This window comes from Papio anubis, chromosome 5 (assembly GCF_008728515.1).
Source record: "Papio anubis isolate 15944 chromosome 5, Panubis1.0, whole genome shotgun sequence".
Taxonomy (NCBI): Eukaryota; Metazoa; Chordata; class Mammalia; order Primates; family Cercopithecidae; genus Papio; species Papio anubis.
In genome coordinates, this window is record NC_044980.1 from 80461387 (window position 1) to 80477814 (window position 16428).

At 34.2% G+C, this 16428-nt stretch overlaps 1 long non-coding RNA gene and 1 pseudogene across 1 annotated transcript in view; one reads left to right on the forward strand and one right to left on the reverse strand.

Moving 5' to 3' along the window:
- LOC108586579 overlaps positions 1-16194 on the reverse strand; it is a 39164-nt gene extending 22970 nt beyond the window's left edge. The window contains exons 1-2 of the long non-coding RNA XR_001904086.2: positions 14965-16194; positions 1393-1464 (exon numbers count right to left, since the gene is read on the reverse strand). This is a non-coding gene — a long non-coding RNA (uncharacterized LOC108586579). The remainder of the gene's footprint in view (positions 1-1392; positions 1465-14964) is intronic.
- LOC116275197 lies at positions 8014-8100 on the forward strand (annotated as a pseudogene).
- Positions 16195-16428: the final 234 nt, after the last annotated feature.

A 16428-nucleotide genomic window follows, 5' to 3' on the forward strand; every position in this document is an offset into this window, starting at 1 on the left:
TAGGAAGATCACTGTGCCTCAGGAATGGGTCAATAAGCTGGTCTCAGTATGAGTCAGGGACTCATCCAACTTCTGACTAGGGGAGTGGTATACTAATGACAGTCCCCACTGGAAACACATGGATGGAATGGGGAAGGAGAAATTCCACAAAAGAAGAATATATTGTTATTAGAATAATGTAATGTGGGGCAGAGTGCTGGTGAACAAAACCATTTCTATATACTATATCACACAAGCATTCCTAAACACTAAGATTTTGGTGAGGTTTTTTTTTTTTTTTTTTTTTTTTTTTTTTTTTAATGAGGATTAAGGCAATGCTTCTCGCTAGTCTTAGAGATCTAGCTACACCACCTATACAAGAAGTGGGATTAGAAGCACATTTGATTGTATAGACAAATACCACTATTTCCATATGATTAGAAAATCTGGCTCAGTTTTTCAATAAATGTATATTTGGGGCAAAGACTACTTGAATAACAACAATCATATTTCAGATAAAACATGTGGGCCATTATGTTACCCATAAGCTAGCCCCAGAAACAATTCTCAATTTGATGTCAAGAAGCTGCATTTTAAAAATGTCACAGAACTTACAATGCTACAACAGGGTTTAATTCTTCACAAAAAGTAGTATCACTGAAAGAATGTCAAACTGCAGGTCAAAGAATACACGACTTTGAAGATTGAACTCTCAATTTTAGATTCCTCTTTAATTCATGTTATGTTATACCATAATATGAGAAAAGAAAGAAGCTGCATATGTTGTCAAACTTAATGGCAAACATTACATAGAATTGGCTAATTAAATAATAAGTGGATTCTGACTTATATTGAGGTAAATGTCAGAATTCATCAATGTGAGTATTATTTGACAGAGGTGATAAATTTTGTTCTCTGGGGTTGATAGTTTTCAATACCCTTATGCATCCTAGGGCATTTCAAAGTAATACATTCAGAGACTAGATTAGCAGCAGTCTGATTTACTAATACCTTTAGGGTGGACACTCTAATTAGCACATATCTGGGATCTTTAAATGACTTAAGCTGTATTCATGCAAACTGAAAAGAGATAGAGAAGGTAATAGTAAGTGATTATATGCATAAATATGCTTGATACAGACAGAAATGCTGATGGAGCTGGAATGGGGCAAGAAAGCAAAACTCTTATATTAAGAGAGTTTCCAAGAATGAAGAAAATGAAGATGGGCTATTTTTAGGGTTTACGGTTCACTGTCAAAACCTTAATACAAAAAAATGCTAATGAAGTAAATTTCAAGTAGTGAATGCAAATATTTTGTAGTAGATCATTGATTTAAATCATAAATGGTATAAGAAAGTGAATATACAGAGACATTTTATGTTTGTGGAGTTCTTTCAATCAGTTTTAGTTACCTTTTTTCCTCCATCTATGACATTTTCCTTCTGTCATCACCTCCATGTTTCTCCAGACTCCATTGTCTAAATCTGTTGTAAGAAGTGAAAGAGCACACACTAAACTGCAGGAGATGTTATGAGCTTATTTATTTTTAATGCAAACTTTAAAAATAAGGAAATAAACTTATTTTAAGCATCAATCTATTTATAAGTATTAAGAATATAAATAGAAATTTAAGGTAAGTACAGTATTATTGGTATTGAGACTTCACTATCCATGTAACCTTAGAATTTATGAAGTCATAGGGATAATCTGATAAGGCCTTAAGTGTTAGATTTACAGATTCTGATGAAACCTACTGACCTTATGACATACAATGGAATCATGGCAAATATACTATGTAATTGTAGCAAGCTGAGCATTCAAGAGTTTCGCAAAACTTTTTAACTAAGGCTCTTTCCCTATTGAAACAGTCTTCACTTTGCCACCCAGTGTAGCCTTCTCATCATTAGCAAGCATCCAAAGAGAAAGCCTGCAAATAAAAACTTTATTTCCAATTTGGAGATATTGTTTTTAGTAACCCCATTCTCTGAGGAATTACAGATGATGACCTCTGATAGCTCCAGCCAATCCACACTTAAATGTTGCAGGATTTCAGTATCTAGGGTCCAGGGATACCATTCAGATCGTATTTGTTTTCCCCTAATGTCAAACACCAATAAATAAGTTGAACACCAAGAATATTTTGTTGCTTTGTAGCTGATATGTTAAATCTTAAGAATATAGTTTGTTGCTAAAAATATAGGGTGCTTAAAGAGCAGTAGTAATTGTCATAAAATACATTATCTATAAAGGGCAAAGGGCCGAGGGCATTATTTAGTGTGCAAGAATGGAGAGAAAGGCCAGAATAATAAGGAAGATGTGAGTTCTTCACTGCAAGATCTTTGCCTATGAATCTGGGCACATAATTGATCCTCCCAAATCAATTTTTATACCCTAATTTCAAAGTCTTTTTAATACTTCTACCAAGAGATAAAGCTTAGATTTTTTGCCTTATTATTTCATATTTGTTGAACTCCATCTTGAAAGTTACCTAAGTATTTATTAACTCTCTCAAATTATTGATGAGCAATAGAGTAAAGCAGAAAGCAAAATAATTTTCTTATCAATTTTATCAACACCAGTAGAAGCAGTAGTAGCAGCAACAAACAAAAAATTTTTGTGTTAGGCACTGAGGATGAAGAGAAACACACAGGTCAGTCCCTTAATGGGTTCATAGTTAATTTCTAAGTAACCTTTGCAAAAGAAAGTGTTTGAGTAAATTGGATGCAAAACAAAAAAATTATCTACTTATGCATGGTGCTTTTTAACGTTCATAAATTACTAAAGTATTAAATACTTTTCATCATTTAGAATAACATTCCTAAATGTGTCTTAATAAAAAAAATCTACCAACAATAAAAATCTCACATACACAGTAGCTCCACCCAGCTTTTTCACAGACTCTTACATATTTTAAAATGCTAATTCTCACAGCCATGAAAAAAGAATGAAATGATGTCCTTTTCAGGAACATAGGTGCAGCTGGAAGCCATTATCCTTACAGCATTAATGCAAGAACAGATAATCAAATACCTCATTTTCTTAGTTATAAGTGGGACCTATACATTGGGCACTCAAGGACATAAAGATGGCAACAGTAGATACTGGGGACTACTAGACAGGAGAGGAAGAGAGGAGGCAAGGGCTGAATAACTATTGCATACTATGCTCACCGCCTAGGTGACAGGATCAATTGTATCCCAAACCTCAGCATCATACCATATACCCATGTAACAACCTGCACATGTACTCCCTGAATCTTAAAAAAATGTTAAAGTTATAAGAAAAAATAAAAAATAAAAAAGGGAAAATGCTAAAACAATTTAGAGTTTAATAATTAAAATACAACTACTAAGAGACCTTTTACCTTGTATAAGCCATACCTATTATGAGATTAAGCCACCAGGGTACTCATTTTTATTAATTATTTGAAAGAGAGTAGATTCTTATAAGTACCTAGGCAAAATTCAAGGAGCAGTTGGGAATCTGTAAGAAACAAATTTACTATTCAGAGCATGGAATGATGCTCTAGTTACAGTTATACCTCAGAAGAATTGCAATTTAAAGATAAACAAATCCCCAGTATTGTATGATATTATACTTAGTATGGAAAGTAGTCTTCAAAGTAATATGTATAGTATGATCTCTACTGGGGGGAGACTGTATATATATATTTATAAAAAGATACACACTGAAATGTAAAGTTAGTGGTAGATGTAAACATTAGATGTTTCTTCATAATTTTCCTTGTTTCTCAAAATTTCAAAAAAAAATATTATGTTAAAAGTTATTAAAAATAAAATCCATGAGTTATGAATATGTATGAATGATACACAGTTTGCATAAATCTTTGAATGAAGTTTGAGTCCTGTGCAACAATCTGCACTATGTTCATTTTGGCATGAATAGTGCACTGGAACTTTTAGTCACAGCTGCGCTTCCAAATCACAATATGTTACCTTACAGTGTCATAAGCAAAGACCAGCTGCAAGCAGAGAAATGTTGCTCAGATGGTAAGTATTGGCAAGCTATTCAAATAGGAAATAAAACTGGTATTTTAAAAAGCTATTAAATGTATGTATAGATAATGACAAAGATATAAAACTGATAGTATATTTTCCTTTTGAAATATAGAATCAGTTAATTTGAACATCATGTAATTGTGCAAGCAAAATTTCCCACTCATTTCTTGTCATGGTTCACTAGTATAATTAAAGAATAGTTTCATTTCTCTTATTTGTCAAAAAATGAGCATACTAAGAAAATGAAAACAAGCATTTGAAAACTCTAAGGCAAATCAGCAAAGTACAGATACAAAAGATATTATTCATAGCACCTTCTTAAATTACTATTTTCTCATCTATTATCAGTTGGTGAAAAATCTCTCGCTATGTGAATGGTGACAAATGAGAAGCTTATGAGACTACTCTAAGCAAAAGGGTGAAACTGCTATAGGTTTAATATATATTTGCAAACATGATTTGAGTTAATCTCAAAATTATTGCTTATATAAAGTATATGAATAACGAGGAATGTGCTTTTTGAATTTTGATGTGGTTGGATGATCAGTCAAATGGAGATTGTGTGAGAGAGTGTTGAAACAGTAACTCATTGTTCATAATTTGGAAAACTAGAGAAAAATATTTTGAGAAAAAAAAACTTGGCAATAGATTTTTGGAAGTATGGACAGTGTTTTTTAATAACAGTTTCAAAAAGGTCTCTAGGGGACTTATGACATTCTATTTATTGTCAATAACTGAAAAAAAATGCCATTTAAGAACCACTGCCTTATAAAGATTATTAAGATTATGACACAGTGTATGTTCAAATTACAATCTATTCTGATTGTAATCAGTCACCAGTTCTGATGACTTTGGGTAGATTTTCTGACTAGTAAGTTTATTCTGAAGTTTCAATTCACCTATTTTCTGTGATTTTTTTAAAAAATTATTTTCAGACAAGAAATAAGTGAAGCTTTGTGTTTTGCTTGGAGAAAATATACAGAAGAGACTTTCTTCTTTTTTTTTTCTTTTTTTTTGAGACGGAGTCTCATTCTGTTGCCAGGCTGGAGTGCAGTGGCACGATCTCAGCTCACTGCAACCTCCGTCTCTCAGGTTCAAGCAATTATCCCACCTCAGCCTTCTGAGTAGCTGGGACTACAGGTGTGCATCACCATGCCCAACTAATTTTTGTATTTTTAGTAGAGAGGGGGTTTCACCATGTTGGCCAGCATGGTCTCGATCTCTTGACCTTGTGATCCACTGACCTCGGCCTCCCAAAGTGCTGGGATTACAGGCATGAGCCACCACGCCTGGCACAGAAGATATTTTCTACTTCCTAATTCTGTGTTTTGATTTGTTTACTCATTGGTTAAAAGAAATAATTTGGCTATAGCACAAAATGCAATTTATTTTCCTGGAACAAATACTAATATCTATTTCTTTATGGATCATGGTGATTATATTATTTACATAAGGTAGATGAATAATTGAGATGAATACTTGAAAATTTATCCATATATGAAATTTTTGTATGTTAATCATATTTCCCATTTAAAATTCTAAGATCCATTCCAATGTAGAAAGGATAGCTGCAAGACATAACAAAACTGTCCTTTAGAATTAAAAAATAATTACCTATTTATACATTTTATTTTTATTTTTATTTTTATATATTTTTTAGATGGAGTTTCGCTGTGTTGCCCAGGCTGGAGTACAGTGGCATGATCTCAGCTCACTGCAACCTCTGTCTCCTGGGTTCATGCAGTTCTCCTGCCTCAGCCTTCTGAGTAACTGGGATTACAGGCATGCACTGCCATGCCCAGCTAATTTTTGTATTTTCAGTAGAGTGGGGTTTCACCACGTTGGCCAGGCTGGTCTCAAACTCTTGACCTCAAGGGACCTACCTGCCTCAGCCTCCCAAAGTGCTGGGATTACAAGCATTAGCTACCATGCCTGGCCCCTATATGTACATTTTTTTTAAATGACTGGGAAGATGGCAGCTAAAATATACCACTGTTGCCCTATGTATGTTCTTAACTTCAGTTTAGATAACTACTTTTCCTGAGTCAGCAGCTGCTATGTTGATAGGCAGAGGTATGTGGAAATGTGATGCTAGAAGCCTTGAGGTTTTCTAGGTCTGGAAAGAGAGGACATACTGAAATTTTCCTCCTGGAATAGACAATAGATTGTGCACCAGTAGCAAAGAACCCTGAAGCGACAAGTGGGGAGAATGTTTAGACTAATTTTGGCTCATGGAGACTCCTGTGACTATCTCTAGGAGCTGTATTCAAGCCTGATGGATCTGAGAAGATACAGGGAATCTTATTAGGTGGGCTAGTGAGTTTTCTCTGCCTTGTAGATAGAATGGCTATAATACTTGTCTTTAAAACAGAAGAGTCTAGAAACAGAGAGATTTCTTTACATTGTCAGAGAAAACACTGGTAACTTGCTGGCTGCTCTGCAGCTAAGTTCACTGAGGTAAAGGTCACTGAGATTACCACCACTCTTAGAATTGACACTGCATAAGGTAGCCCAGTGGCTGGCTGAATCCTGGTGAGTAGTCAAAGAAAAATACCAAATCACTTAAGGGGATACAGCACTCATGGGGCGGGGGGAGAAAAAAAGAAAGAACTAGAAGAAAAAAAGAACTGCTGGAAGAAACAAATGAAAACTTAAATTTAAAATGTAAGTAAAGATCAATAACCTAAATGTACATCTTAAAAATTAGAAAAAAACAAAGAGCAAACTAAGCCAAAAAATGAAAGGGTACTTCCTCAATACGATACAGGGTATTGTGAAAAACCCACAGCTATACACATTATACTCAACGATCAAAGAATAAAAGCATTTTCTCTAAGGTCAGGAAGAAAACAAGGAGGCTGCCTTAACCATTACTATTCAAAATTGTACTGGAAGTTCTAGCCAGAGTAATTGGGCAAGAAAAAGAAGCAAAAGGTATTGAAATTGAAGTAAAGAGTAAAACTATCTGTTTCCAGATGACATAATAGAAAATCCCAATAATCCATAAAAAAGCTACTAAATCCAATAAACAAATTCAGCAAAGTTTTTGAGTACAAGATCACTGCATAGAAACCAATTGTGCTCTTATACACCACCAATAAACAATCTAAAAAAGAAATTAAGAAATTAATTCAATTTACAGTAACATCCAAAGGAATAAAATGCTCCCCAAAAATTAGCCAAGGAGATTATGATGGTTAATTTTATGTGTCAGTTTTACTGAGCTAAGAGATGCCCATATAGCTGATAAAATATTTCTGGATGTGTCTGTGAGGATGTTTTCAGAAGAGATTAGTATTTGAAGTGGTAGGCTGGTAAAGAAGTTTATCCTCACTGATGTGGGTGAACATCATCCAATCCACTGAAAGCTGAACAGAACAAAAAGGCAGAGGAAGAGTAAATTGGCTCTCTGCTTGGGCTAGGGTATCCATTTTCTCCTGCCCTCAGACATCAGTGGTCTTGGTTCTCAGGCTTTCAAACTTAGACTGAGACTTACACTATTAGCCCTCCAGTTCTCAGGCTTTCAAATTTGGAATGAAACTATACTATCAGCTTCCTGGGGTCTTCAGCTTGCAAATGGCAGACCATGAGACTTCTTAGCCTCAGTAATTGTGTGAGCCAATGCTACATAATAAATCTCTTTCTATATATTTCTATATATACCCTATTGGTTCTGTCTCTCTGGAGAACCCTGATTAATACAGATGTGAGAGACTTGTACACTGAAAGCTACAACACATTACTGAAAGAAATTTAAGAATACTTAAATGAATCGAAATACATTAGTGTTAATACATTTGAAAACTTAATATTATTATGATGTCATACTACCCAAATAAATCTATATATTCAATGCAATCTCTAGGAAAATTCCAATGACCTTTTCTTTAAAAAAAGAAAAAGTTAATTCTCAAACTCATAAGGAATTTTGAGTGCCCCTTAATAGCCAAAACAATCTTGAAACAGAAGAATAATGTTGGAGGACTCACATTTTCTGATTTAAAAACTTTTACAAAGACTATACTTTCAGGGATCTTTTCTATAGTTCATTCCTAGAGAAATTTCCCTGAGCATGTAGAGCATGAAAAAACTAAATATGGAAAGGAAAGACCATTACCAGCCACTACAAAAACACAATGAAGTACACAGACAAGTGACACAATAAAGCAACCACATAAACAAGTCTGCAAAATAACCAGCTAACATCATGATGACAGGATCAAATCCAAACATATCAATACTAACCTTAAATGTAAATGGGCTAAAAGCCCCAATTAAAAAACACAGAGTGGCAAGCTGGAAAAAGAGCCAAGACAAATTTATATGCTGTCTTCAAGAGACTTATCTCACATGCAATGACACACATAGGCTCAATATAAAAGGATGGAGGAAAATTTACCAAGTAAATGGAAAACAGAAAAAAGAAAGGGATGCAATCCTAGTTTCTGACAAAACATACTTTAAACCAATGAATATCATAAAAGACAAAGAAGGGCATTATATAATGCTAAAGGGTTCAACTCAACAAGAAGAGCTTATATCATAAATATATATGCACCCAACACATGGGCACTCAGATTCGTAAAAGCAAGTTCTTAGAGACCTTCAAAGATACTTAGACTCCCACACACTCATAGTGGGAGACTTTCACACCCCATTGGCAATATTAGATAGATCATCAAGACAACTAATTAACAAAGATATTCAGGACCTGAACTTGACAGGAGATCAAATAGACCTTATAGAAATATATAGAACTTTCCACTCCAAAACAACAGAATATACATTCTTCTTATCACCACATGGCATTTACTCTGAAATTGATTACATAATTAGAAGTAAAACACTTTTTAGCAAATGCAAAATAACTGAAATCATAACAGTCTCTCAGACCACTGCACAATCAAATGTGAAATCTAGACTAAGTAGTTTACTCAAAACCATACAATTACATGGAAATTGAATAATCTGCTCCCAAGTGACTTTTTGGTAAATAATGAAAGTAAGACAGAAATCAAGAACTTCTTTGAAACTAATGAGAACAATGATACAGCATACCAGAATCTCTGGGACACAACTATAGCACTAAATGCCCACATTGAAAAGTTAGCAAGAACTCAAGTTAACAACCTAAATAACTAAAGAACTAGAGAATCAAGAGCAAAGAAATCCAAAAGATAGTAGAAAACAATAACCAAAATCAGAGTTGAACTGAAGGAGATAGAGACATGAAAAACCATTCAGAATATCAATTTCCAGGAGCTGATTAAAAAAAATATTAACAAAATGAACCACTAGCTAAACTAAAAAAGAAGAAAAGAGAGAAGATTCAAATAAACACAATCAAAAGAACAAGGATGATATTACACTGACCCCACAGAAATACAAACAACGGTTAGAGAATATTATGAACACCTCTTTGCTCATAAACTAGAAAATCTAGAAGAAATGGATAAATTCCTGGACACACACATCCTCCCAGGACTGAACCAGGAAAAAATTGAATCCCTGAATAGACCAATAACAAGTTCTGAAATTGAGGCAGTAATAAATGGCCCACAAACCAAAAACAAACAAACAAACAAAAAACCAAAACAAAAAAGCCCAGGACCTGATAGAGCCACAGCTGTAGTATATCAGATGTACAAAGAAGAGTTGGTACCACTCCTACTGAAACTATTCCAAAAACCTGAAGAGGAGGAACTCATCTCTAACTCATTATATGAAGCCAGAATCATCCTGATACCAAAACCTGGCAGAGATACAACAAAAAAGAGAACTTTAGGACAATATCCTTGATGAACATTGATGTGAAAACTCTCAAAAAAATAATGGCAAACTGAATCCAGCAGCACATTAAAAAGCTTATCCACCACAATCAAGTTGGATTTATCCTCAGGATGCAAGGTTGGCTAATCTACACAAATCAATAAATGTGATTCATCACATAAACAGAATTAAAGACAAAGATCACATGATTATCTTAATAGATGGGCAAAAGGCTTTTGATAAAATTCAACATCCATTCATGTTTAAAATTCCCATAAACTAGGTATTCAAGGAACATACCTCAAAATAATAAGAGCCATCTATGAAAAACTCACGGCCAACATCATACTGAATGGGCAAAAGCTGGAAGAATTCCCCTTGAAAACTTGCACAAGACAAGATGTCCTTTCTCACCACTCTTATAAAGATAGTAGTGGAAGTTCTGGCCAGGGCAATCAGGCAAGATTAATAAATAAAAAGTATTCAAATAGAAAGAGAGAAAGTCAAACTATCTCTGTTTGCAGATGACATGATCTTATATCTAGAAGACCCCATGGTCTCAGCCCAAAAGCTTCTTAAGCTGATAAACAACTTCAGCAAAGTCTCAGGATACAAAATCAATGTGCAAAAATCACTAGCATTTCTATGCACCAACAACAATCAAGCCAAGAACCAAATCAGGAACAAACTCCCATTCACAATTGCCACAAGAAGAATAAAATATCTAGGAATACAGCTAGCTAGGGAGGTGAAAGTCCTCTACGAGGAGAACTATGAACCACCACTAAAAGAAATCAGATATTACACAAACAAATGGAAAAAACATTCCATGCTCATGGATAAGAGGAATCAATATTGTGAAAATGGCCATACCACCAAAAACAATTTATAGATTAAATGCCATTTCTATTAAACTACCATTGACATCCTTCACAGAACTAGAGAAAACTATTTTAAAATTCATATAGAACCAAAAAAAGAGCCCAAATAGCCAAGGTAATCCTAAGTAAAAAGAACAAAGCAGGCCAGTCACGGTGGCTCATGCCTGTAATCCCAGCACTTTGGGAGGCTGAGGCAGGCAGATCACAAGATCAAGAGATCGAGACCATCCTGGCCAACATGGTGAAGCCCCATCTCTACTAAAAATACAAAAATTAGCTGGGCATGGTGGTGTGTGCCTATAGTCCCAGCTACTCAGGAGGCTGAGGCAGGAAAATTGCTTGAACCTGGGAGTCAGAGGTTGTAGTGAGCCGAGATCACCCCACTGCACTCCAGCCTGGCAAAAGAGTGAGACTCCATCTAAAAACAAAACAAAACAAAACAAAACAAAACAATAAAGCTGTACTGCAGGGCTACAGTAACCAAAACAGCATTGATATCAGAATAGATACATAGAAAAATGGAACAGAATACAGAACCCAGAAATAAGATCTCACACCTACAACTCTCTGATCTTTGACAAACCTGACAAAAGCAAGCAATGGGGTTAAGGATTCCTTATTCAATAAATGGTGCTGAGATCACTGGCTAACTGTATGTAGAAGCTTAAAACTGGACCCCTTTCTTACATCATATAGAAAAGAATTAAGGTAGACCCCTACCTCACACCACATACAAAAATGAATTCAAAATAGACAAGCAACCTAAATGTAGGGGTTAAAACCATAAAACTCTTAGAAAAAAACAAAGGAGTAAATCTTCATAACCTTGGATTTAGTAATGGATTCTTAAACATGTCACCAGAAGCATAAGCAACAAAAGGAAAAATAGAATAAATTTGTCTCTACCAACATTAAAAACGTTTGTGCATCACAGAACAGTTTAAGTGAAAATACAACACACAGAATGAAAGAAAATATTTGCAAACCATATATTTGATATTCACAATAGTAAAAATATAGAAAGAGTATAAATGTCCACCAACAAATAAATGTGCAAGTTTTGATATGTATTTAAAATGAGATGTCATTCAGTCATTAAAAATAATAAAGTACTGATAAATGCTACAAGGTAGGTGAGCCTCAAAATATTAGGTTAAGTGAAAGATGCTGGCACAAAAGACCACATATTATATGATTTCATTTATATGAAGTATCTAGAACACATAAATCCAGAGTAGAATGCATTTTGTTCGTTATCAGGAACTGAGGGGAGTTTTACTTTGGATTGATGGAAATGTTTTGAAGTTACATAGAGGTGCTTATACAACACTGTAAATGTACTAATTGTCTATTGTTCACTATGAAATGCTTTTACATGAATTTTACTTTGAAAAATTATTAAACCGACAAATATCGTAAAAGCAGAGCTCTTAAGGAGATTCCAATACATCATAGTAACTTTATTTTCCCAAAATTGAAAGAAAACAAAACTCTAAGATTTTTAAAATTATAAATTGGTAAACGAATTGACTGAGACAGTGGTTTCCATTAAGAGACTGATAGTGATCTTGAAGATGAAATGGATATAATATCTCAAAACACAGAGTAGAAATTCCAAGGTGCAGAAGTCATGAGGGAAAAAGAGGGGGACTAGAAGGAACTATCAAGAAGACCCACTAGGAGGTCCAGAAGAAGAAAAAGTAACAGGTGGAAGAGAATCAACAATTAATAAATGCTAGAAGAAATTTAAGCCAAAAAAGTCGAAATTTTCCTTTTGAAAATTTAGTTTCCAGGCAGAACTTAAAGAAGACACATATAAGTAAAATTCCCAACTGTAAATATAAACAGAAAATTATGCAAGTTTCCACACAGAAATTTTATAGAAGGAAAAGCAAACTGACATTAAACTTCTTATTTGTGAGAGTGAATATGAGAAACATCAAGTATTACAGGGAAAAGAGAGCTGCCACCTGAGTATCCTATATGCAGTCCAGATACTGTTTGCTTAAAATAAAATAGGTATTTGCAAATGTGTAAGGATTCAGAGAGTATGCTTTCAGTATACCCTCTCTAAAGAAAATATGCAGGTTCTAACCAACAAATGAATCAGAACAGACTTCAAAATAGGGGAAGATGAGATGAGAAAAAGTGATGAGCAAAATCTATATGTGTGTGTGTGTGTGTATGTATATGTATATGGTATATACATACAACATAAATTATGTAAAAAATTTATATTATATATTTACATTTATGCTATGTGAAATTACACTTAAGTGGTTAATGAGAGGATGACTGGGAATGTGTAATCTAAGTGTTAAAAAACAACTCTTAAAACAGAAGGCTGGATGCAGTGGCTCACACATGTAATCCCAGCACTTTGGGAGGCTGAAATGGGTGGATCACCTGAAGTCAGGAGTTCAAGACCAGCCTGGCCAAGATGGAGAAACCCCATCTCTAGTAAAAATACAAACATTAGGTGGGCGTGGTGGTGCATGCCTGCAATCATAGCTACTTGGGAGGGCAAGGCATGAGAATGACTTGAACCCAGGAGAGGTCGAGATCGTGCCATTGTACTCTAGCCTGGGTCCCTGGGTGACAGAGCGAGACTCTGTCTCAAAAAAAAGAAAAGAAAAAGAGAAAGAAAAGAAAAGATATATTGTATGAAAAAAACTTTGTAATTATTGGAAATTAAAATACTAAATTATCTCAGCGAAGTTTACCAGTTGAGATAAGGCTGGGAAAGAGGAAGAGGCTGAGGAGGAAGAGGCTGAGAAGTAAAAGCCAAATCAAAGTTATCAAAGGCAGTGAAGAGAGTGAGAAGTGAGAACACTGACTCTAAAATCATGCCCTATTAGACAGAAAAGGAAATAGCAACAGTGGGATGAAAATACGTTACATCTTGTTTTCTTATAAGAGTAGAAAAATATGTGTTTGACTGTCAAGGAAAGACAAGTAACCACTTGTAGAATAAGAAAATACAGTAGAACTTCCATGTTAAAAGAACAAAGGGAATGAATAGAAACTAGGGAAAAAACAGCAAAAATTAAGAACAAGAAGTAAAAAAAAGTAATACAGTAATATATGTTATATGAAATATCAAGAAGCTGTATAACATTATTTAAAGCAGAAACTATCAGACTGAGTTAAACATGAAATCTATTCCATACTGTTTAAAATAAACACACTTAAAATATGAAGAAAGGCTGAAAATAAAAGGATGGGTAAAAAAGACAAGACTAACAATAATTATCAGAAAGCATACTGGCAATATTAACATCAAAGAGGGAGGAATTTAACGTTACAAGCATTAAGGAAGAGAAAGATACATAAGGAAGTGATTTTAAAAGTTCAGCTTAAGAAAATAGTCATCAAACTCTATAATTAGTCAATATAGCTATTATGTATAGTAAGCAAAAACTAAATTTAAAAAAGATAAAAGTGACAATTTGATTAAAATACCATTATTGAGGAAAATAATGCACTTCAACATTTCTAAATAATAAGGTTCTAGTAGATATCATAGTAATGAAGATTACAGTGGAATTTATTAATATACTCAATAACTTGATTTTATGTGTGTGTATAAATTTGTACTACTTGAATAGAGAATACACTGTTTTGTATGTCTCCTAAACATTCACAGAATTTGATCATGTTCTTGATCAGAAAGCAATACTTAAAGATGGTAGGAATATTATACATACGTCTCAGTTGCTGATCAGATTAAAGTAAAATTAGAAATCAATACACTTTAAAATGACTGAAAAACTTAACTACATGGAAATTAAAGCACACACTCTTACATAAAATCTTTGGATCCAAAAGGAAATCAAAGGTGATATTGCAAATTATCTTGAAATTGAGAAGAGAAGAAGCCATATCAAAATCAATGCAACACAGTGAAGATGAACTTAAAGAAAACTTTTTAGCCCTAAATAGCTTAATTATTAAAGCAGAAATAATAAAATAACAGAAACTACTACTCATTGTAAGGCATTAGACAAAAAAGCAAAGTTTTCTAGGGGAAATTAATAAAAGCAAAAGTTGACTTTAAACAACAGAAAACAACTATAAACTTAAAGCAAGGATGAATAAAAAATACTGAGAGTAAGATATAATACATATTTACAAGATATTAAAATGGTAAAAAAATGTGTGCAATTCTACTGCAAAACGTTTGAAATTCTAGTGTGTATGTATGTATGTGTCTCTCTCTTTCCCTCTAAGATGGAGCCAAACAGAAGTAACTAATAAATCAGTAACCACAAAAGATCCTGGAAAAGTGATTAAGACTTGCCACTAAAAAACATACCAGTACTAAACGCTCCACTGTTAGCAGCAGCAAATCCATACCGGTCTGCAACAATCTCAGTTCTTGCTTCCTCAGGAGAAAGAATTTGACTGAGGGGCAAAGGGCAGAAGGAGCCACCGAGGCAAGTTTTAGAGCAGGAGTGAGTGTTTATCACGTTAGCATACTTCTGGGGTATTGCGTCACTTCTCTCTTGATTCTTCCCTTGGGGTGGGCTGTCGACACGTACATGGTTGAGCCCACTTACCCAGCTTTTGAGATCTTATCAGGAAGCTGCTGATCACCAGTTTCAGGTGTTTTGTATCTATTAGGAGACTGTTTGTCTCTGGCACCAGCTGTGACCAATTATTCTTTTAGAGCGATAGTTAATAACTGTCTGACCATCACCTGATGGTCACCTGACATTCCTGATGTATGTGTGTGTAAAGCCCTCTTCTGCCCTGCTTGTGCCTAACTAGCTACGCACTGTAACGCTACCACTAAATTCTATCTTACCTTTAAATAATAGATATAAAAATACTCTTTAAACTTTCTATTTCATTTTATAAATAAAGCATTAAACTTAATAATAAAACCTGAAAATGATGGTAAAGAAAAACTACAGACCAGTCACACTTATGAATACAAATGCAAACATTTTAAATAAAATAATAACAATTAGAATGTCAGATTTTCAAAGCCAGATATGCTATGATCAACTAGGGTGTATTCCAGCAATGCAAGGATAGGACAATATCAGGGAAGGGTAACAAAATAAATTAACTCATGAACAAATTAAAGGAAAAAAATTATAAGAGATGCTGGAAAGGCATTTGATAAAATTCAGCAGCTATACCTAATTTTTAAAAACCCTAAGAAAAATAAAAACATAAGTGTGAGAAATTGTGGTAGAAACAAAGATTTGTTTTTGTGTTTAGATTCGGAAAAACGACTGCATACTTTTAGTACCGGTTTGATATCAGCAGCTGCAGGGACACAAGCTAACATAAATGTTTTTTTCTCAACTCAGTCAAGAAATCACAAAAGGAAAAAAGGAAAAATTCCTCCAAAGTAAGGATGGCATGTACAATTCAAGTGACTATTTACATAATATGTTTCATGAACCAATGATACTCCTGAATAGCAGGTTTTAGGATTACACAGCATTCTGTAAAGCACTTTTTTTCAAGTTTCAGATTTCATAAAAGACTTGATGTAAGGTAATGATATTCTCTGTTGTAAAATAATTTGGTATATCAGTGATCATGATATATCTTTTTTCTTTTCTTTCTTTCTTTTTTTTTTTTTTTTTTTTGAGATGAGATCTGGCTCTGTCACCCAGGTTGGAGTGCAATGGTGCAATCTTGGCTCACTGCAGCCTCTGCTTCCCAGGCCCTAGCGAGCCCTCTACCTTAGCCTCCGGAGTAGCTGGAACCACTGGTACAAGCCATCACACCAGGCTAATTTTTTGCTTTTTTTTTTTTGGTA